Raw genomic sequence first — 24,928 nt, forward strand, 5'->3', positions numbered from 1 at the left:
TATGGAATGGTTTCAGTTTTAAATCTGTTTGTCTGGTTGGGATTTAACATCCTCTCTGGTGGCACCAAGTATTAAATAGAGATTTCGTTGGAGGATCTTCGTTGGAAGGTTCTTGAAATAATTGCTCGGAATGTCTTATTTGATTTATTTATCGCTTGGTTTCTTGGAAGAAAAATACATTTGAATGGATAATACTATTTGTAGATAAACAAAAAGAATGCTTATTGATTTATTTGTATAATTATAAATAGTAAATGTAAAGATCAAAGTAATGGATGAATGATTTATTTAAGGCAAGATTGATAATAACTGATCTATGATTAATGATCTCATTATTAACAATAATTTCAATAATTATTGAAACATGTTATGATCATACATAATCAAAATTCTTGGTATATGGTAAATGAGATTGATATTCCTATATATCTCAAAGATGTGAACTAAAATAAAAATTTTTAGCGATTAACATCTGGTAAATAGCTAAGTCACTAGGAATAATGGTTACGCAAAAATTTTAATTTAATCTTTTGAAATTAATATTTAGTTTGACTGGTGTTAATGGTTTCTTCAGCAAAAGTTTCTCATTTTAAAATTTCAAGTGCTAATAATCATGTAACTCATATTATTTTAAAAGCTTTGCATTTATTGTTCGATATACCTCTCATGTTTTCTATTATTTCATCTAAAACGATCACCTTTTACTTGAAATCACTGAAAATATTTTTTAGACGGGAGGCATTCATGTTTGTGTTATATTTTTTACAGTTACGGAAGACATTTTTCTTATCACTAAATGTTAAAGTTCTAATTTAAATTTCAAAAATTACTTCACACATTTCCACTCTTCAAAGATTACATCTGCGTTAAATTTTAGATGTAAATGTTCTTTCTGTAGATTGTGGTGAAAGCTTATAAGCCAGTTAACAGCTACGCTACAGGAGCAATTGCTTTTGTATTGTGGTCATGTTACTCTACCGCGAACCACAAGATCCCATGTTCTATCCTCGCATCATAACAATCCGCCACAAGATCGTCAACATATGCACACACATTATTTTCTTTATTGGTGGAGATAAACAGATGAGTGAATTCCAATTTTCTTTAAGTGTAATATAGGAAATACTTTTAACTTCTGCATAATTATGAAAAATTGATTATAAAAAACTTTGCATAATTATGAAAAATTCATTATAAAAAACTTTGCATAATTATGAAAAATTGATTATAAAAAACTTTGCATAATTAGGAAAAATTGATTATTAAACTTTGCATAGTTAATTATGAAAAATTGATTATTAAACTTTGTATAATTACTTATACATAATTAATTATTAAACTTTTGCATGATTAATTTATGAAATGATGCATAATTAGTTCAAGACTATTTCATTCATGTTTATGAGTGTTTTATAAAATTTAGCATTCCAGATCTAGATGTAATTTACAGAGTTTAATTTTAATTTTTCTCCTGTGTTACTGTTATTATGGTTATTACTCAATAAATTGCATGCAGTGATAAAAGTTGAATTTAAGCATAATTTTTAAAATTTATTTCTAGATTATTTATGAGACATATTACAATTCATGTCTTTATCTAAAAAAATCAAACAAACTGCGATTCTTTGTTTAATAGTTTACTTATGATACAATAACTAATTTGAGAGATTATTTCTGTTACGTTTTGCAAAAACAGCTATATAGTATCTCTCCATAAGTCAACACGTCGCTAATCTGATCTCTTCAATATGCCGACACTTTAAGAACAGTGAGTAGGAAGAGTTAAAAGAAGAACAAGTCACAGCATGCCGATATCAGTTGATTTTGGAGTGAGGCAAATAGCAAGTTCCTGCGCCCTTTTTTGCATTTTTTTGTAATGTGTAATAAACATATATTATATAATTAAAGTACATTTTTTTAATTTGCCTTCAATTCCGAAATCCTCTGGTTTGATATTTACTAAATATTGAGAAACTGTTTTTCAAAACGTGTAATTTGATATCAATGTATAGTTGTTGTTTATAATGGCACTTGCCATGGACAAGCTCGCTGACGAAGTCAGCGATTTTAAGCCGAGTGAGCGTCTCTTGTTTAAAGCATTCTCATATTATCAATAAAGTAATTGTTTTCATATGTGGAAAGATGGTGTTTAAGTAATTTTGCATTTTTTAATAGAACTCTAATTTTTAAATAAAATTCCACTTCCAGTTTATTTTAAATGTAATATAAAGAATTAAATATGAAAATACATATTTTAATATGATTGAATGTGAAGGATGCATATTAAAAATATGATAAATTATAAGAAAAATATCACTAGATAAATATTCTACATTTTAATCTATAATTTACATTTTTCAGGAACATTTCTCCATTGAATTTCTTAAACGTAATATTGAGAATTAATAATAAAAATCTATAAATTAAAATTCCTTTATAACTGAATAAGTCTCACATCGAAGTGCATCAGTATCAAAAAACATAATAAATTGCACCTCACAAAGTTAGCATTTTTCTGCCATATACAAAATATCACGCACCAATAAAAACGCAAAGTAGTTTTGCAGACAGAACGGTGACGTCTAATATATTGCAATTTTTATTCTGCACAGTAAATTTGTAATAGTATTCAGCACACTACTTCGCAGAACGTGCTCGGATTACTGCATTAGAAAACAGCACACAAGAAACATTAAGTTATTCAAAGTCGGAGCCATTCGCTGTTTCTCAAACATCACATGGAACGACACGATATTTTAGAATTCTACTTAGAATGCAAATTCAGGAGACAGGACCATTCGGCGGCTATGGTTAATGGGGATCCGTCCTTGGAGTCGATTTCATTTCATTGAGTTTAAAACTAAATTCTTTCATTGTCTGCTCTCTCATGACTAAAGATAAGTACATTTTACTATGTAAAATGAAAAATACGAAAGCACTTATAAAGAAATGCAAATTAAAATGAAGTATATGAACTCAATAGAATTTGCAATTTAATGTCTTTTGATAAAACTACGTAATATAAATGGTATCGCATAAGTTTTTTAATACATCATTTCTTGTTCCTTTTAAATCTGTGTAAGATATACAGGGTGTTTCATAAATGATGGGAGTAACTTTAATGGGTGATAGTAGACATCAAGACGAGTAATAGTAAATAGGAAACCAAGTGTCCCAAACGTCTTCCGAAGGAGATAGGCGTCATCAACGTTTAGGGCCCTAAATTTCAAATGATGATAAAAAACGGAAAAATGGATCGATTCATTTGCGGTTTTCGCTAAAATCATTCTTTAAATTAGTATTTTCTTAAAAAAAATTTTGAAAGACAAAGTTTGAAAAATGCCGATAGAGGGCGCTCTAGACTCTGGAGTACCGAACAACTACTTTTTACTAGTATTGTTTTTATTTTGTTAAATGTTTACTAAAACTTAGACTTTAACTTAAATTTCGAGCGCAAAATTGAAACCATCGGGAGCGGTAAAGTGGCGCAAATTTAACCGCGTTCAGGGGGTTAAATTTTAAACGCTTGTATCTAATGAGCAAAATAATAAATGATGAAGCAAACTTTAATAGGTGATAGTAAAACACCAAAACAATCAACTTTCATTAGAAAATGCATGATTTGAATTCAAACGCAAACGTGTTAGAATATCTTCAAATTTTATCCATGCAAGCGTTATAGCTGCAAGTTTCCGAAAGAAGAACATGAATTTGTGATATATATTTATTTTAAAAGAAAATACTAATTTAAAGAATGATTTTAGCGAAAACCGCAAATGAATCGATCCATTTTTCCGTTTTTTATCATCATTTGAAATTTAGGGCCCTAAACTTTGATGGCGCCTATCTCCTTCGGAAGACGTTTGGGACACTTGGTTTCCTATTTACTATTACTCGTCTAGATGTGTACTATCACCCCTTAAAGTTACTCCCATCATTTATGAAACACCCTGTATAGGGTCACTGGAAGATCACTGAAAACAACCGTTCTCTATTACTAATACTAGTTGCCTTTGGCGGCCAGCAGGCTCGCCAAGAGTTATGCTCTCTAAATTTTTTAATTAAATCTTGATATACTTTGGTCTCTGAGTAGCTTCTTCAGAAAAATATTTTTAATCTTCAAATTTTGATATTTATATAACTCATACTATTATAGAAACCATACGATAGTGAGTACATTATACTATATCTCTCAAATTTTCTGTCAGCTGCCGTAAGATTTAAATTTGAATTGGAAGACTTTAATAAATAAGAAAACTTTTTTGCTTAAACCCTACATAATTTTTTTAAAATATGACTACAGAAAATCGAATCCTTCAGCTTTGTAATCTTATTCGTGCCACAGAATGTTTCTTATGACTTATGCAATAGTCCCAAGAATTATTCATTATTTTTTTTTTTCCCGATTCATCAGAAAATGCAGTTTTATCTTCAAAAGGATTTATATGCAGTAAATAATGCTTTATTTTCTTTCAATCAATAAATGCACTTCTGAAAACTATTATGAAGTCTAAATTTTATACATTCCTTTGCTTCAATAAATTATATTATAGAATTTAGTGTATGCCATATGGCAGAATTTATAAAGATAAAATTGAATATAGGAAATATGATTTCTTATACAGACTGAGTTTAAAAGAATTCAGTGTCATAAAACTATATTAAAATGAATTTACTTTAGGAACATTTTGAAGTATTAGGTAGATTACTGGAATAAAATTGCGATTGTTCTCATTTAAAAAAAAATAAATAAAACCCTGGAAAATGTCGTCAGTTCTTCACCTTTTATGGTCTCTAGAGTCTAAACACCCTCTTCATTCTAAAGTTATATACAGGGTGTCTCAAAACCCTTGACCGCGGGTTTTATTCCTGAAATATTGATCGTAGACATATGCTGTAAAATACAAAGTTGTGTAAAAAATGGTGCAAATTGCTATGAAATCAATTAAAATTTTCAGGGGATTAAACTTTAAAAAATACAATATTTAAATTTTTATACGGACCCCGTACAAAAAAAAATTCCCAATGAGTAAAATGACTGTTTATAGCACAAACCATTTATATTACCAGTTCGTAACTTAGATGAAATGGAATCGACTTTTGTCTTTCAGCTTGCCGATATATATATATTTCTTAACTTATAGGAATTTTTTTAACAAAAAATAAAGTTTAAAACATTTTTTAAACTTTAGTTTAAACACAACTCTTTAATCTACTACTAAATATAAATATCTTAAAATGACAATTTTGAAAGTGAAAATATAGTAACTCTTAGAATTTTAGAAGTAATTATGTAAAAGTTTCAAGATATCTTTTTACATTCTTTCACCACACGAGACTAAAATAATACTAATGATAAAATAAACAATGATTCAACATAAGCACCAAATTCGTTACAAAGTAAGCAATCCTTTATTCATTCCCTAAAGAAAGTTTAAAAAGAGCTATTAAAAGCATTATGGAGCAGAAAAAAAGAAAGCATGAAAATGAAAACTTGAAAACATTCATACAGTTTCCATCTCAACTGCAAGAAAACAAAGCATTTAAAATGATTTTATTCAAATATTTATTCAGCTCACAAAAACGAGATTTCAAGTTAAAAAGATGATGCGAAATTCACGCAATGGTTATTTTATGCAAAGCAAAAAGAAAAACAACGAATTTATTGCGCATTTTAAACCCTTAAGGGGATTTTCTTTCTTTCCAAAGGAAGCATTGTTACTTTTAAACATCTCTTACCGCATTATGGATTACCATTGTCTTATGCTATGAATTTAAGAGTAAAGGTAACAAATGCATTAAGGCAAGATGATTGTTAAGCAATTTCATCAACTATGTTGTTAAATTTATACTGATTCTTGTCTTCAGATGAAAAGATATCAATGTTTTTAAGTAAAATATGTCTTTCGCAGAGTTGTCGATTGCTTATGTTTCTACATAGGTGCTATGGATTTAAGGAGAAAGATAATAAATGCATTACGAGGCGAAATATGCCACGTAATGCTTTTAGTCCATTATCATTTATTTGATACCAGTAAATTGATTTGAGTCTAAGATCTATTAAATAAAAGAAGATGGAGGATCATATTAGAAAAATGTAGTTACAGAAAATCTTTTACATTGTTACAAAAGTAGTCCAGTAGGAGAAAAGGGAATTTAAATCAAAATTTGAAACTATAAAAAGGTTTGTTCCACGAATATTCTAGGAAATAGAATTCCAGGCAGCAGACCTATGAGAAATATGCATAAGGACAACACTTGCAGAATTGAACACCAGAGTCATACAGTATATATATCATTATGTATTATATAATAAAAGATGAATGTAGGTAAGATGTAGGATAAAAGGTGAATATAGTTCTATATCTGAAAACGGAAAAAAAGGTTTATCCCAAGAAAATTTTAGAAAATAGAATTCCAGCTAGCGCACACACGATATATATAAATAACAACACTTGCAGAATTGGACACCACAGTATACAGTAAATTTCTCACTACATAAGAATAACAGTTCTATCGGGTTCGGAGCTTACAACTCACTGCCTGTCACTAAGAAACAAAATACACGAAACTAAATACAAGTGTTTCGGTTTTATAAAGTTTTTCGACATTCATTTAACCTTCTGGGGCATATCGACTTATGGAATTCTCCAACAGACAACGTTAGTTAATAAAATATATAAATATATAATTCTATCATTTTTCATCATTCATTTAAAGTCTTGGGACATAATGGCTTATGAAATTCTTCTGAAGAAAATATTGTTTCTTAAAAACAGATAAAGATATAATTTTCTCATTTTTTGACGTTCATTTAACGTCCTGGAACTACTCCAGAAGAATAAATTAGTTCCTAAAAACAGATAAAGCTATAATTCTCTCATTTTCAGGAAATTTTTTCGTCACTAAAGTCGCCAAATTCATTGCTGAGTCATTAAAAGGTCGAGGAAATGTAGCAAAGATTTAAAATCATTCACTTGGCTCACCTCAAGACTCTCTCTGAGTTATATGATATGATAGATTCGTAACAATACATAGAAACATCAAATTGAGCGAATAAAACGATTTATTTATGATGATGCCTCTTCCCATTCATTCTAGTTATGTAGAATTACTCAGGATCTTCCGATGAAGTTGAATGGGGCTACTTTTGCAACTCAAATAAAAGCGAAGATAATCCCAGGAAATAAGACAGCTTCAATACCTTCCCAATAAATTTTTAGAAGTACGGTGTTTGTATTTTTGTTTTGGCTGAGAGGAGAAAAGGAAAAAAGCGAGCAGCCACCTCGACCGTATCTAGGAATTTATATCAAACGCCTCATTCCTGTAGTCGTAAATCTGCCATTTGGTCCAATGTAGGACCACTCGCCTGTGGACATAGGTCAGAAATTTCCCGCAAACTGCCTAAAATGAACAAGCATCAAAAATCCCCAGACAAAATGAGGACAAATGAGGTGAAAGAGGGAAAATGTGCCAGATGCAAGGAACAAGAAGGCCATGGAAATGAGACTTAAAACTTATGTAGATCTTTCCGCTTCTCAATAAGGTTGGTTAAGAGCACATTTGGAGGATAGAACCGGTAGCCAACTCATGTCACTCATTTTACCTCTCCTGAACCTATGAGGCTAACTGATTCTCAGAGACATGTTTACTCAGGAGAAGCGGTTGCTTCCAGGCTATTATTACGTATACAGTAAATGTGAAAATATCCTCGAACTCATATCCTCGAAATATCCTTCATATCCTCGAACTCACAGTGCACCTAATGGAATTTCTTAAGTACAATATGACAATAATAGCATTACGTGTGCCCAAAGTAGAAAGAAGACTTATTTTCAAATAACTAAAAAAAAGGGGGGGAGGGGGGTTGTAGTTTCTTCGATTAAATACCCTTGTTAAGTTAATTTTTTTTTTAAAAAAATGCTATATCGCTCTAATTAATATGTATTTAAAATGGTTAAATTCTACTGACCAAGAAAAAAAAATTTGAAAATAGGTGATTAAGTTGTATAGTCAATTCTTTTTGTAAACTTATGATTTTATTTTAAATTTAATATTCTTAATATTTGAAGAATAATCTTTATAAAAAAAGTTAGAAGTCTAATTTTAAATTCTTATAAGTCTATATTTTCTATATTTCTAAGTCTATTGGTCTGGGAAGTTGCACTGATTTTTATATTTGCATCTGTATATATTTTAATGTTATTTTATATCTTTAAATGTTATTTTCTCAAATACTAATCTTTAATAGAATTTTCTGACGAAAAATCTCTTAATTTAAAATCTAATGCATATGTTTTGTTCAAATTTGTTATAATAATTTCTCAATACGGTATGCAATTTCTGAAAAATATAATAATAATTATATTCATTTAAAAATATTTTATAATTGTTTTAGTGCCTCATAATGTGAAAAAAATGTAAATTTCATGTTATTTATCAACCGAGTTACAATATTCAAAGAATGTATAGAAATACATTTTACGTTTTTAATTCTGGAAATAGATTATACATTTCTTAAGCTACTTACAAAATTTTAAGCAAATAATTTGAAAAGGATTTCAAGTAGAAGATTTTTCCTTTTAGCCAAAGAAAGCCATTTTTTCCATTTAAACAATATTTTCCAACTTAACGAAATATTTTGGTTTCATAGACGTTTTTCTATCTTTTCTATGCAAATATTCAAAAAGTACTATTGTTTAAAAATAGTTTTTTTTGTGTATACTATAGTATAAAAACAGTATTTTATCTATATATTATAGTATAAAAACAGTGTTTTATATACATATTATAGTATAAAAACAGTATTTTATATACATATTATAGTATAAAAACAGTATTTTATATACATATTATAGTATAAAAACAGTATTTTATATATATATTATAGTATAAAAACAGTATTTTATATATACTATATATAAAAAGTACAAAAGATTCATCCGAAATATATCTTAAATTTTTCAAATCAGTAAAAGTTGTTTTTATGACAAAATCTATTTGGATAGTCTAAATAATAATAATAATAAGTTTCTTCTTAGAAACTTCCTCCTTTTTCTTTATATGCAAAATATTTGCAAATCTGTAAACATACATGCAAAATTGAAGTTTTTACTGTGACATCACAAAATTATATATTAAAAATATCATGTAATTAATTTTCTATAATTCTCATTGATTAAAATATACAAGAAAAGAACTAACCTTTACTTTTAACCGTAACCGTTTACCTTCCAACGTTTCAAATTTCCTTCCAGAATTCAGAATTTTATTCATGGCAAATGATTTCGAAAGAAATATCTGTATTGATTGCCCAGAATTTATGTAATCTGCTGGAAATAATTATCATAATTTTAATAGCTAGATTGGAATTAAAATTAATTTTAGCTAAAAATTCCAGGGATTAACATATTTTATAAATTGTGTAATAAAAATATTTTTAATTTGCGTTTTTAACTTTCGTGTGGTATGAAAGATCATAAATAATGAACTAGAGAGAAAGCATGAAAGTTAAGAGAAAAATATGGTGGTGGAATAAAATATAAGTTTTCTAAACTAAAATGCAATCATAATTAAGCTTATTATTTTCTTCTTTATTTCAGAAAAATACGAGTTAAGTGTTTAAAATATTTATCTGAAGAAATATTGATTTTTTTTCCTGAAAAGAAAAAAGGCCTTACATTAATTATTAAATGAAAGAAACATATTTTCTTCATTTTATTTGTGTGCTGAAAGTAGTGATAAAATTAACATTACTGTTCTACAGAAAAAAATTTGTTTTCTTTCAATTATTTCAATCATTGAGGTTTATATCCAAATATTTCTTACATGATGATTAATTTTTAAATCAATAAAGAAAGTGTTACTTTAAAACATAAAAACATTTTTTAAATTTAGTACTCCCGGATATAAGTGAATTAGGAAAGAAACCACCATTCTTGAAATTTCTAAGTAAAACCATTTATTTCAAATTTTTATATAAGAAACAAATAACGTCCCTTACACAAACTTATTTTAGTTTCCATTTCTCATTAATAAAAAATAAAATGGAGTTTTTTATTAACAACATAAATATTTTTATTTTATTTAGAAAGTTTGTTATTTGTTAATAACTTATCATTTTCTTTCTATTTAAAGCAGCAAAGTGTTTAATTCCCTTGTAACAACCATTTAGTCAAAAAGAAAATATCCGTATTAAGAAATTTTGTATTTCTTTCGTTTTGTCAAAATATTACTTAAACTTTCCTTTAAAAATCTTATTTTTTTATTTTGTGTTATGGATTTATTTAAACATATCAAAATTTTATATGTTTTGATATCATATTCTTAGGTCAAAATACTATGAAACGAAAAATATTTTCAAACATGGTTGAAAAAATGCATTAAATCACTGAATTTTTATCCACTGTATCATCCTTTTCTTCCAAAATCTTTTCAACTTCTTAAAACTCATTTTTCGGATATTATATGATCTAACTTTTACGTTTAAAAAAATTAATTAAAATATTTTCTTTGGAAAAAGGTAAAAAGAATACTTTTAAACTGAAGACATTTTTTCTTTCCTTGAAATTTATAACTTAAGAGTATATAACTCCATTTACGACAAAACATTTGATATGTTTTCATTTAATATTCTTTAGTAAAACATTCTGTGAAGCGAAAAATATATTCAAACATGGCTGATATAAATCATTTAATCACTGAATTTTTATCCACTAAATCATCATTTTTTTCTAAAGTTTTTTCAACTGTTTAAAATATTTTTTCAGATAAAGTATTAATAAAATAATATATGATCTAACGTTTACATTTAAAAGTGAAAAAACTAATTAAAATAATCCCTTAGACACAGAGAAAAAGAATATAATAATATAAGGTATTTTTCCGACCTTGAAATAAAAATCCTAGTCGAAAATATATTCATTTACGAGAAACATTATAATAAGTTTAGAATTGATTACGTGTATCAAACGTTTCGGTCGGACAAATTAATTTAACAGCTTCAAAAACTTTAGAATTTGTATCCACTGTATCATCATTTTCTTCCAAAGTTTTTTCTACCTTTTAAAACCAATTTTTCAAATAACGTATGAATAAAATATTATATGATCTAACGTTTACATTTAAAGGCAAAAAACTAATTAAAATATCCTCTTCGAAAAAGAGGAAAAAAAATATCTTTTTAAACTGAAACCACTTTTTTTTACCTTGAAATTAATAACCTAAGAGGAAATACCTCCATTTACGAGAAACATTGTAATAAGTTTAGGATTGATTTCGCGTATCAAACGTTTCGGCTGGACAAATTAATTTTACAGCTTCAAAAACTTCAAATGTATAAGCGGATGAATAATACTGATTATTCTAAAGGGAATAACTGGACTTGAATAATAAATGATTTTCAATCTGCATAATTAAACAACCTAGATGAAGCCTTCCTTCCGTAAAGGGGAGATGGTTTCACATATCTCGTTGGATACTGCGGAAAATGAGCGTTAAATATTGATAAAGCATCTTAGGGTGAAGTATACCGCTTTTTTGAAAAAAGGTTTATTGTTTATAAATGGCTACAATTAGTTACAAAGTGCCAAGTGTAATTTTTTCTGACGTGTCAACAATGCTGTGTTTTTTGGTGTTTAGTAAATTGATGTATAAATGGAGAGATGAATGCTTGTCTATTTTTTATACTGTAACTGTTATACTTTTCTCTAATTTTATCCGATCGTGAAGAATTTTGGCAATTTATTTTCAAAGCGAAATGGAAATTGCGCTTTATTTTATACCAAGAATATAAATGTATTTCTAAACTTTGGTTTAACTAACATGGTTAAAATGTCTGTATATGTGTGCAATATAAGTAAAAAACTCAACAGATTATGTGAATGAAATTTAGTTTGTAGTTCAGGCGCCAAAATTACAGATTTTGATCCAATTTTAAATGTAATCAGTCATTAATTATAAAAAGTTATTATTTTCCTAGTTATTCATGTTATTTATATTATATATTTTTAATTTTTTTCACTCAACTTCAGAACTAAATGTTAAGCTAACGGTGATACATTCCGTAAATATATGAAAAACTATAAAAGTAATGACTCTTAATGGTTATTTATACATGTATATTATTTATACAACGTAATTTTCGTATGCATCAGATTGGTTCAAATGCTTTATTTTCACAGAAAGTATAGCATTGTAGCAATCATTCAACTATTTAGCTTGCAGCATGATGGATCTTATCAAAGCCAGAAATATGAGGGGTGATCCAAAAAAAAAGTTTACTTGTAGTAGCATTTGGAGAGTAGAAATTGTGGATGGGAATATTGTTACCCAGAGTGAAGACAGATGGCGCTAGTTGTCTTTAACCGGTCGTTCGAGCAGATAGTGTTAGTACTGAGACCTGAAACAGCTACGGTAATGGCAAGACGTCTAGATAAGCGGTCTCGCACAGAGGTGTGAGCCATGATACGATTTCTATGGGTCAAGAATATGTCCCCATCTGACATTTACAGACAAATCGCTGAAGTGTACGGGTACGAAGCACTGAGTAGACAGCAGGTGGTGAAATGGTGTTATTCTTTTGAAACAGGCAGATAAATTGCTGGAAACGTTCAGGTGAAATGTCTGGAGCCACCTCCCATACAGCCCCGATTTGGCTTCCAGTGACTATTTCCTTTTCCCGGCATTGAAGAAACACTTATCCGAAACAAGGTTCGTATCAGACGGTGATGTTCAAAAAGATGCCGAGAACTAACTCAATAGCCAGGGACCTGATTATTACCAAGAAGGGTTATTTAAATTGGTCCAGAGGAGTGATAAATGCCTCAACTGGTTTGGTGATTATGTAGAGAAGTGACCGCCACATATGTCTCTTAATACCATTTGTATCATGTGTCTATTGTTGATAAACCATTTTTCCTTTGTCTTGTAAATTTTTTTTTAGATCACCCCTCGTAATTCAACTTAATGGAGACAAGAACTGGTTATCTGGAGTTCTTTTAAGTATTATCAAAAAAGAAATAAGGATTATGCAAGTACCTAAGCTATTCATTCAAACATATTGACAAGCAGATGACACGAAGTTGCCAGAGAGTTTTGTTTCAGAGACGCACATTTTTCATTTTCACTATTGATTTGATCAAACCTACACACAAATAATCTTAATTTTAATTTCATAATTCTAATACGTCCATCTTAATACTGCAGTGCACTGATAGTATTCCTGTTAATGTTTTATTTTTATATACAAGTTGCGTCATAAATTCGTGCGAACTTCAAAAAAAGATAATGTAAAAGTAATGCTTGAAAAAAAAAGCGCAATTTCTGGGAATATGTCCAAAAGGCTTTTGGATTTTCCTCCCATAAAAATTGATTAATAATGACCGATAGAAGGTACTTACACATCAAACCGAGACGGTTTATGCAAAGAAGGATAACTATAAAACGCAAGGTTAGAATTAGAATCGCTTTCCGATGCCAGTATCACGCTTTTGTTTCCGCAACAACCATTGATGGTTAAACTTTTTCTTTAAGAATGGTGAATCCATGACTAAATAAATGTGGAAGATCCGCAATTACTTAGACGAATAAAATCACTATTTCATTGAATCAGATACTGAATTTAACAGCTTTTTTAAGGAAACGGAGGGTTTGGAGGATGTCCATAAAGTAGATCAGACCATCCGTCAGTCTCTGTTGTACAAAGTGTCATAAGAAATTTTGCACCCTGACATCCTTGGAGAATAGCAGTATACGTGAAGCGGTGGGAGTAAAGGGATTCCGGGAATGTCGAACCGATGCAATCTGCACGGAATCTTGAAACTGCATCCGCACAAGATACAGTCAATTCACCGATTATTACTAGCAGATTAAGATGAAAGACAAGCCCTTGCAAAGTGGGTGCTTTCACAAATGGAACTTTACTGACAATGGTTGTTAAACATTATGTGGACAGATTAGGCCGACTTTTAATTGTTTGGTGACGTAAAGATGCAAAACAATCGTATCTGGGGGACATCAAACCTTCTTGAGTGCATAACCAAACCTCTACATTCTCTGCGTCTGAATAGTTTCACCACCCTTTCTGTTTTGAAATTTCTAGCATTCAGTTAGAAAACTTGTTCCGTCACTGCTGAAGGGCATCTAGCCTTTTTGCGAGAGCAAGTTGTAACTATTTTGTAGAAAAGACTTGCATTACCTGCCATCATTTCATGCTAGAAGCAGCCGCTTCTAGCGTTGCTCTTTCCATCAAGACGTTCCACCTAGACGTATTCATTGAAGACGGAGTGATAAACCAACCAGATTAAGTGGACGTCACGATCGCGAAACCTAACTCCAATGAACTTTTGGCTGTAGAAATACCTAAATTATCCTGTCTAACCAGGCTATCCAACCACTTTGGTGGAACTGAAAGGTGACATTCAACGGGCCGTCGGTGGCATCGGTGTTGATATGCTACACTCATCTGTAATAGGCGTAGTTATATGCCTCACCTGCTTAATATCTCTGTCCTTTAATCATTAAAATAAAATGTGTTGTGTTAAGTTACTGCGCTCTATTTTCCTGATTAGCATAAACCATCTCAGATTTATACGTCAGTACCATCTATCTGCCATTTTTTGAATTATTTTTAATGGCAAAAATTTAAAAGCTCTCTTAACATATTCCTGCAAATCGCATTCTGTTCCGAGCAATATTCTTTTTATTGCGATTTTTTGAAGTTTAAACGAATTTATGGCTTACTCTGTATTTTTAATTTTAAATAATGTCACTTTTTCATAAATGATTAAGTTAAATATGCACTTGCATAAAACACCAACACCAACTTTACATTTTATATAATATCTATCTTATAATAAAAAAAAGTGCTTACAAATTCTTACAGTAAAAAAATTCTAATATAATATATAAAGCTCAATTTTATGATAAATATTAATAAATATAAGTAAAACAAATATATATTAAAATCACATACATTGATTTGTTATAAAGAAGCTAGTATTTTACTACATAAAAATACGTTGATTTGATTAAAGATATAACAAATGTTTCATCTAATTAAATTATGCATATTATATATATATATATATACATATATATATATATATATATTCAGATATTTACACGCACGATTTGTTTGACAGAAACTGGATTGATTACGTCTTACATCATTATCTGCCCCGCTTGTTGATAAAAAAAACTTTATACGCGACTCCTTTCTTCAATTTCACAAAAACACTCACTGAATATTTCAAAATGCTCTCGATCAATCTTCATCCATCTCGATTTCAACTCCTGTTTTTTGTAAAAACTTTTTTAATATCAATAATGCAAGTATCTTAAATATTACTATTTTGATTTATAGTTTCAACTTACAACAACTGTGCAAATCGTTTAATCAAATAAAATTTGCTGCTGATTTAAATTTATGATATCTTATATAAGCGTCTTAAAAATTTAATCTTTATTCATTCTTAAGAAATATTTGCACTAAAACTCAATGCATCCAATAACTTACAGATAGTCGACATCGGCATAATGTTTACTACAAGACATGGGTAAGGAGATAAATTTTGAGATTGTAAACTATGGTACCTATTCTTTAATTATACCCATAAGCAATATTATTCAAAAAATAGGATAACAAATTTAGATTTAAAAGCGAATAACTAATTGCCGGAAGATGATCCTCCATTACCGGAGCACAAATTTAAACCAGTTGCCCCTGAGAGTTTTCCGGAAAGGCAAGCTAATAATTTATATACATATAAATGCGTGTGTTCTCTTCTTCCTTACCCTTTTTAAATATTTGGCGCTTGTTTTTTAAAAAGAAAAGATGATTATCGTTAAATAATTTAAATCCAAAAGTTTAATTAATTCATAAATTAAGTAAGTAGTTCTTTGGCGGTTTTTTTTGCTGTATCTTCCAAAAATATTACTACATAAAAATGATTTTTACAACATCACAAAATGTCACATAAATTAATATCGTTTTTATAATTGCATATTTCTTCCTAATATTAAAAAAAAATTAAAAATATATATTTTTTCTTTGTAATATGCAAAAATAATTATTACTATTACTTAAATGGAAATAAACTAGCTTCAATGATCAGTCAAATGTTGAAAGAGAAATTTTTAAAAAAAAAATTGAACATTTCTATTATTTCAAATGCAATATGCAATAGTTAATTTTACCGTCTTAGTAGCTTGGAATCCAAGAAAACCAATATTTTGGTCGGACGAAGGTGTTTATTATATAATTGAAACTATAAAGTATTTCAGTTATGGTTGCTGTTGAAACTAAAAATTTTGACGATAAAATACTTGAAGTTTTCCCAAATATTTAAATTACCTTTTAACAATTCATTATATTCAGAATGGCAAAATAGGACAAAGTAGTATAATGACCGAAAATATTAAATAGTAAAATATCAGCTAAGCTGGAATATTCAATTCTCAACGATTCAGAGGTAAATTTCAATCAATTTAATATGAAAAGAAGAAAATAAATCTATTGATAAATCATGTTAACAAACTTCAACTTAATATCTCCTATTCAATCAATTTAATTGACATCTGACAGAATATCTACAGAATAGTCAGCCCTTCGGCGAAACTCAATATCAAGTTACTTATTTAAAAGTACGGCGAACTGGATAGAAGCAATAACTGGATTTCATAAATACTCTACATAGTAAAGATACGAACTAAATGCCCTAAGGTGACTCTGAATTGATGTTTATTCATGCGTATTGTCTATTTACAAGGAGAAAATCCATTTGAGGCATTAGTCTGAATTTCGAGAAAATCTTAAGGCCAAAAATAGGAACCTTGTCATCATCCCGGTTGTTATTGCTACTGTCGTCGACTGAGAAATACGGAAAGATGAAACAAAGACGCATCATTAAATTTTTGACAATGCTTGTGAAAAACTCAAAGAAATTTACGAAACAATGATGTGATCTATTGATGGACATAAAGAAAATAGCTCTGTTCGAGAGGACTACGCAATAAAAAGGGGAAGGAAAAACCAGAAGGATGGTACATAGTCACCATGATAGTCGACTATATATGTTGATGAAATTTTTCTTTCTCCTCGTCGATCCATTGGCCAAATGATAACAGAGGAACAAAGATCGAAAAACAATGTAAATAGTTCAAATAAAGATCTCATTTTAACATATTGACTACCTCGTGACCCGCATGAGATTCACGTCAAATATCTGATTAATTCTAACTACCATCTAATTAAATAGTTTCTTCTCTATTAAGGTTAATAGATGGCAAAGAAATGGTCATCTAAATAGACAGATAATCTGAAATATAAGCTTAAAAAACTATGAAGCAAAATGTCGAAATTTAAAGCCTGATTCAGTTAAAATTAAAAATACTTAATTTAAAATCAAGTATTGTTAATTAATGAACAATAGGTTATTAATCAAAGACTTTCTATTTAAAATTCCCAACTTTAAATGTAATAAATCTTATTTAAAATTAACAACACTTTCATTTTCTGAGACCATCAAGTCTATCATATGTTTACGATACATCTCTGAATGTGTCATAGTAACAACAGTGTGTTTTATAACACCGATCATTGTTACTATTTCAGGATTCCATAGTGCATCCGATTTTTTTAAACAGCGTTAGAGAATTATTTTCTACCTTCCTTCAATCGACACGTTTTACAATTCGTTTATTCGAATAACCCATCAATAGTTAATAAACCACTATAGTTTGCAAAAGTTTTATTTTCTTTACTGTGACGTTTCTTTTACCAGCATTTTACTATGCACCATAATATTCGTGGTGCCAAAGAAATCATTTATATTTATTCAATTCTCTTAGCAAAGTGATCTCAGAAGAGTACTATATATTTTTATCAACCCTATTACTTTATCGTATGCATACTATAGTACTCACCAAAAAATTCGAACTAGAAATTTTTATCAATCTTCATATTTCAGATCTCCCTGAGTTCAATAAATACATCTTTGGAAAATGTACGTCTGTCTGTGACAAAAATGACTCAAAATCGCTTTGAGTTAGACGGTTGAAATTTGGTATACGATCTTTGCACAAGAGTTTCAGATTTCTACCAAATTTCAAATAAATTCTGTTCTGAAGAATAAATAAATACTGTCTGTCTGGCTGTTCTGTTATAAGTTAACCCTTTCTAGGGCCGTGGGAAGTACGTTTCCCACCAAATTTATCAGTCTTTGTATGAAATTATGTAGGTTGTCATAAGTTCTGGCAAATTTCTTTAGTAAGTCAGAAACTTAGATGCTTCGGTTCTTTATCTCAAACAAAATGACGTGTCTTGATTTGTTACTTAATTATTAATTGACCAAATTAATTAATGAATCAAATTAAATTTATCTCATAAGCTAAATGAATCCCTTTTCTTATTCTAATTTCAATCCTAAAAATATTTTAACATAATATGACTTAAAAAAATGGCCCTTTAAAGGGTTAACATGATAATTACAAAACGAAGAGGGCTATATGGGTAAAATTCGACACACTCATTTACCATCTATGCTGTAGACACCTATCAAATCCAATGAAACGTTGACCGTATTTTGAGTTACCATATAAATGCGATAACTCAAAAACGTAATGAGTTAAATATATTAAATTTGGCGAGGGATTTTGTGACTACAAGCGTAGATTTAAAAAAAAAATTGTTTCAATCGATTGGGAAAAACGCATCTAAAACACAGATTCCATTTTTGGATGCAATTAACCGCATGCCAAGGCTGAATCGCCTAATAACTCGCCAAGGATCAGAAGATAGATTCTGTAACAATGCTAAATTTAAGCCAAAAGTTAATATCTCGTAACTATTGTACGCCAATGCCATTCAAGGCCTTCTCTGGCATAAGAGAGTATACGAGAAAGTTTTGGGAAATCTACTCCCTCTGATTTCTTTTAAAGTGACCTACAGTGCCTTGAATCATTTAAAGTTTTGATCATTGTAATGCTTTTTAAAAATACACTCAGTTTGAATCCACATTAATTGACGACCTTACATATAACTACATTATTATAGGTACAGAAATATTCACAGTTTCATACTTCCAAATTTAGTTTGATTGATTTATAGACTTTCATGGTATTCTTTTCTCTTAGGAATTTCATAAATTACTAATTACCGGCGTAATTACTAATATATGATACTTTGATAGTTTATTTATGTCAGTGTGATATAACTGTGGATTTGTATTTTGATCTCCCAACAATTTACACAACTTCTATCATAAAATATAAACATCTGACTTGTTACCTACACGAAATCAATTGATAATCAGAAAACTGATAAAAGACTAATAACCAATTATAATTCATATTTTACTTACGCATCAATTGATCATCATTAGATCTAGTTATAAATTTAAATGTAATACTATCTGGAAATTTAATATTCTTGAAATGAATGATTTGCTGCTGTTCAGCAACAAATACAAAGAGAAGCACTACATATTATTTAAGAGATCTTATAAATTTTTATAAACATCTCAATTTTATCACCCATGTATTTTCCTACCATTTGGGAGCCAGCATATTTATTAAAATATTTTCGAAATATATCTTTAACCTCCAATGACACATGAAAAATATATAGTTTAAGGCAATACATTCCAAATTAGTTTCTCAGTTCATTTTCCATTGGCAACATAGATATCATGTCATAATTATTTGAAAGAATCTATTATTATATATCATAATTATTTGAAAGAATATATTATAATATGTCATAATTATATGAAAGAATATAGTTATTCTGTAGCAGCTCAAAATGATTTGAGCTCATTCGCAAAAGTTGGATATTAAATATAAATTAAAAAATACCAGTGATTTTGTAGAAAATATCCATTATAGTAAAATTAGTTATTTTAGGAAATCGTGAAACATGATGTTTTAGCGTACGAATCTGAAGTTGCATATAGTTTAATTAAAAACGCTCAACTTAATTAAATTCATTTAAAGCTATATTATTTAATCATTTTTTAATTATATAATTAGAAATAATTTTCGGATATGTATGAAATTATTTTTTTTTCAATCATTCTTAACTTCCATTGCCATTTCACATTGGATTTTATGTATCGGGATTTTATGTACCTTAAGCATAGTATTTTTGGTGTTTTTAAAATTCAATTTTTAAATAATGTGCAATTGTAGTTAATAGTAGTATATTTTTACATCAAATACCTTAGTGATTTTTTTTATAGTTTTTATTTATGTTTACTGATTTAATTCACACGTAATTTCAATGCCCTGAATTCAACAAGAATATTTATCTTTCCCCAAGAACAATTCAATAAAAGGGAAAATGGGGGGAAATAGAGCAGCAAATTATTCAAATTTAATTGTGCAATTCATGTTTACTATTTCCCCAGAAGAGAGAAATATATATGTTAATTACTTAATGTGATGTAGTTAAATATATAATATAAATATATAAAATACGAAACAAAATTAACACATCAGAAAATGTATTTAAATTAGCGAATAATATATAACATCCGGATCCATGCTAATGATATGCAAGTGAAGTAAACAAGATATGCTTGCTCAATGATATTGTGATAATATTCTTTCAAATATTCATCAAAATAATAGTAATATTCTTGGTTTTATCACCTCTTTAAATTCATTAAAAACTATATTTAAAAAAAAACTATATTTAACTAACCGCAAAAAAACTATATTTAACCTTTTGCACTCGGAAAGATAATTCGATGCATAATTATTCACTTAATACATGGACCTGTTTATAAAACAAAAAATAAATACATGCAACTCTTTTAAAATGAGATTTCCTGAAAAATGAATCTGCATCTTTTATGGTACTTTTAACAATTAAAATAAAAAATAAATAAACTCTCAAAATGATGCACCTTTTTGAATGGTGACTGAGAGAAGACATTCAGAGGGTTAATAATAAGTCGTGTATCTTAGCATCAAAATTTAAATTCAGCTTTCTCGGATAAGAAATTTGGGGAGGACCATGAGATTTTGATAATTCCCACCCCAAATCACATAAAATGCTGTCACATTATGTGTTATTTGTATAATTTCTAAATAAACAATCAGAACAAGCAACCGAACATAAAATGGAAGAACAAACATAAAAATTAAATTAGAATTATTGAGTGATGGTGGAAAAAAAAAGAATATTACTGTATTATTCGTTAATAAACTAGGCACATTAAAAATTCTTTTAACCCTTTATTTCCCGACGGTACTTTGAAGTACAATTTAAATTCGGCTGATCTCTTCACAATATGACTTTTTTTTCCTAACAGTATTTGAAAGAATACGAAGAACGTATTTCCAATAGAAAGCAATAGATATCAACTAAAAATAACATTAAAAGTCTTATTATTAATTTAATTAATAAAAATATTTTAATGACTAAAATAAAGAGTTTTTCTTCTGTCTTTGTTTATTCTGTACCAAAGCTTAACAAATGGTTCAAAAATAAATTTGAAAAATTGACGGTAAAATAATTCGATAATTAAAGGGTTAAATTCTGACAGCAATACTACTGTAAATATTCTCAAACTTTAATTTATCCACTTACCTTCTTATTATTCAAAGGATCATAACAAACTTCTTGCTTCCTCCTCTATACACCATTCCAATCAAAACAAATCAAGTTCGAGAAAGTTTGGCGTAAAAGCAATCAGACCGGCTCACACAGAAGTCCACACCAAAGCGAATACAATCCCATAAATACAAACGCCTCAATCGATAGATGTATCAACGATATCAATAAAGCGAACTGTCCTGTCAGAAGACTTCCCTCGCCGAATGAGTCAACTGAAGCACATGATACGAAGTGAAGATGGAGCTGAAAGACCCCTACGCTACTCCCTCAGAGTGTCGACGACACAATGATCGTTTGGTCGCCGTGAATCGTCTGAGAACGGGGGCGCTCTATGCTCGGAGCACCCCCTTTTAACGATGCCATCTCTTTTACGCAGAGTGAAGGAACTTTGAATGAAAGTTTTCGTTCTTTTTTTTTTTATGGGGAAAGGGGTTGGGCAAACGAAGTATCTATTTGAAAGAAAGCTTTTAGCGGAGTGTCAGACGTTTAAAAAATATTAAAACATTCTGGAGTAAATTATCGATTAATTCAAAAGCAGTCAAAATTTGATGTCGCCTAATAATATTGCTAAAAGATTAGTATCATGAAATACGTATTAGTCAAACGTTTGGAAAACAAAACTTGTAAAACTGTAAGATAATAAATATAAAAAATATGCCCTGAATCATAATAGTAATATTACAAATTGAGTGTGGAATATTACGTAATTAAAAAATATGAATACTTATTATGCTGAAATCCCATTTAGAAACTAGAGAGCGTTTTTATAAAATAAGAAATTGATGGTAAAATTATGTTTAAAAGTATGAAAACTCAAAGTTCGAAATCCATTACCTCGTATAATCCGTTTCCATATGGGAATATTTAATATTAAATATTATTTCTAGAGTCAAAAGGCTAGAGTTCTGTTGTAATGCCATATCAAGTATCCTCCTCGTCCTCTTATATAGTCTCGAAATTATAAATTCCTTTTAAGCCTTTTAAACGCCGCTCGCAATTGTTCAAAAAAAAAAGGGAGAGAGAGAGAGAGAGCTAATTAAATTCAATTATCAAATTATAAAATTTTGTTTATAAAAAATTAGCCGCTTTTGGCAATTAACTGATTTGTCGGGAATAATACTAGTTCTTAATTTTAATTAAAACTCTTGTTCCTAGATTAAAATTTTTTGAACATTTCTTTAAAAACGTGTTTTGTAATCCTACAATTGCGACAAATATTAAATCCGTATTATTTCGATAGTTTAAAATCGGTTCTGTTTATTCCGTTCATTAACCGTGAGTCTCTTGATATAATAGAGTCATATTGGTTATTATAAATTATATTTCTCCGAAATTTAATACAATATTATATTTATACAATGTTAATTTAATTTCTGATTCCTAAAGTAAACAGCGCAAACAATTAATCCAATCTTTCTTTATCTAGTTTTATCCTCCCGAGAGCACTTCATATACGGAAATGATAATTTACCGTGTAAGTAAACATATTCTCGCTTCCCTGCTGGGTCCTATAATAATGTGGGATAGAATAACCCCCACCCCAATGCCGAGGCTTATTTACAAAGGAAGAGATGGAAACACTGACTCTTCCTAATTGGGAATCATTTGGGTCTGCCTGATTCATTGTCGTGGCTGTGTGTCTTCGGAAGGGTCGACGGTACGCCTTTGAAGTTTTTTACGTTTAAAAAAATGGAATAAAATCATTCTGTTAAGCATTTAATAAAACAATGAAATCGATTTGAACAACAATTATTGGAACTTATGCTCACAACATTCTTAAAATTTCTCAAAGTTCAGAATAATATTTTCCAGAAATTAAATTATAAAAAAGGAAAAATTTATTTCATAATGGTATAAAAGATAAATTGTACAATAATGGTTTTACCAGCTATAGTAGAAAGAGACCAAAGTGCATATTCGTATTTCACTATACTTATATACCTATACCAAATTTACGATTTCTAGAACAAATGCGTCATCCGGTTGAATATCAAACACACACACACATTCTTTTTTATTTTTAATAGAGGTTATATATTTCTGTATCAAGTCATTTGTTGAATTGAAATACGAAACTTTGATACTTATCTTATCATGAATAATAAAAATGTGTACACCATTAAAAATGGAAATCGCTGTATCGGATTCTTAAATAATATTTTGTTCACAAACAGAAGTATATAAAGTTTTTATTTAAAAATATTTCTTCGTAAAATTCATTTTGAATTCTGAAATCTTAATCCAATAATTATAAGCAAATAAAATGTATCTAATTACAGAAATATATAGTAAAAAGGATCTATATTTCAATGTAATCGCATTAAACAAATTTTAAATCTGTTAGTAAATGGAGAAGTGGATTGTTAATGAAAAATGTCCAATTTTGAACCCTATAATTAATCAGAACAATAAGTTTGAACTTTTCACCATTTTGGGACTAGTTGTCCATATCAATTTTAATTACAGTTTGTTTTTTAAGATATTTTTTATTATGTTTCGAGCTACTTCTGAACTTTTGCTGCAATTTCATTTAGTGAAAATATGGAATATTAAATGTTTTTGACATGGAAATAACTTTTGTTTCGCTCGAATCCATTTAAATGTTCTTAAAGATTATATTTTTTTATCAATAGTTTGTATACTTCTTTTGTTCCCAATGACCTTTTAAATTTTTTAAAAATATTTTTATAGTTTTCCCTTTGGTTTTTTTCCCCATTTTAAATTGTTTATAAGGAAATACAACCTTTAAATTAACTTTTTTATCCCCTGCCCCACCCGAGAAACTACTCCACCTTTCTTTCATGCTCCGCTAAAACCTGAAATATTTTTTCTCCTTTTGGACACCGCCCTAATATATAATTAAAACGAAATTATGAGCCATAACCTAACCCAAACGTATTTTTAAATAGTCCGACCAAATATTCCCATTGAAATTTTTATAAAAGAATTTAACAAGATCTACTTAAAAATATTTACAGATATTTTCAACAACCTAGCTGGTGTTTTCAAGGGCATGTATCATTATTAATTAAACTTAACCCTTTTCACTCGGAAAAGTAATTCGATGCATAATTATAGTGTTTTCAAGGGCATGTATCATTATTAACTAAACTTAACCCTTTGCACTCGGAAAAGTAATTCGATGCATAATTATTCATCTAATACAAAGATTTGCTTATTGCTCTGAAAAATAAATATAAATATTTGTTTTATTCGAATTTCTTTGAAAAATTAATCTAAATCTTTTTACCATTCTACAGGCGTTTTTAGCAATAAAAATTGAAAAATAAATCAATAAAAAGTTAAAAT

The sequence above is a fragment of the Argiope bruennichi genome, chromosome 8 (assembly GCF_947563725.1).
Source record: "Argiope bruennichi chromosome 8, qqArgBrue1.1, whole genome shotgun sequence".
NCBI classification, from domain to species: domain Eukaryota; kingdom Metazoa; phylum Arthropoda; class Arachnida; order Araneae; family Araneidae; genus Argiope; species Argiope bruennichi.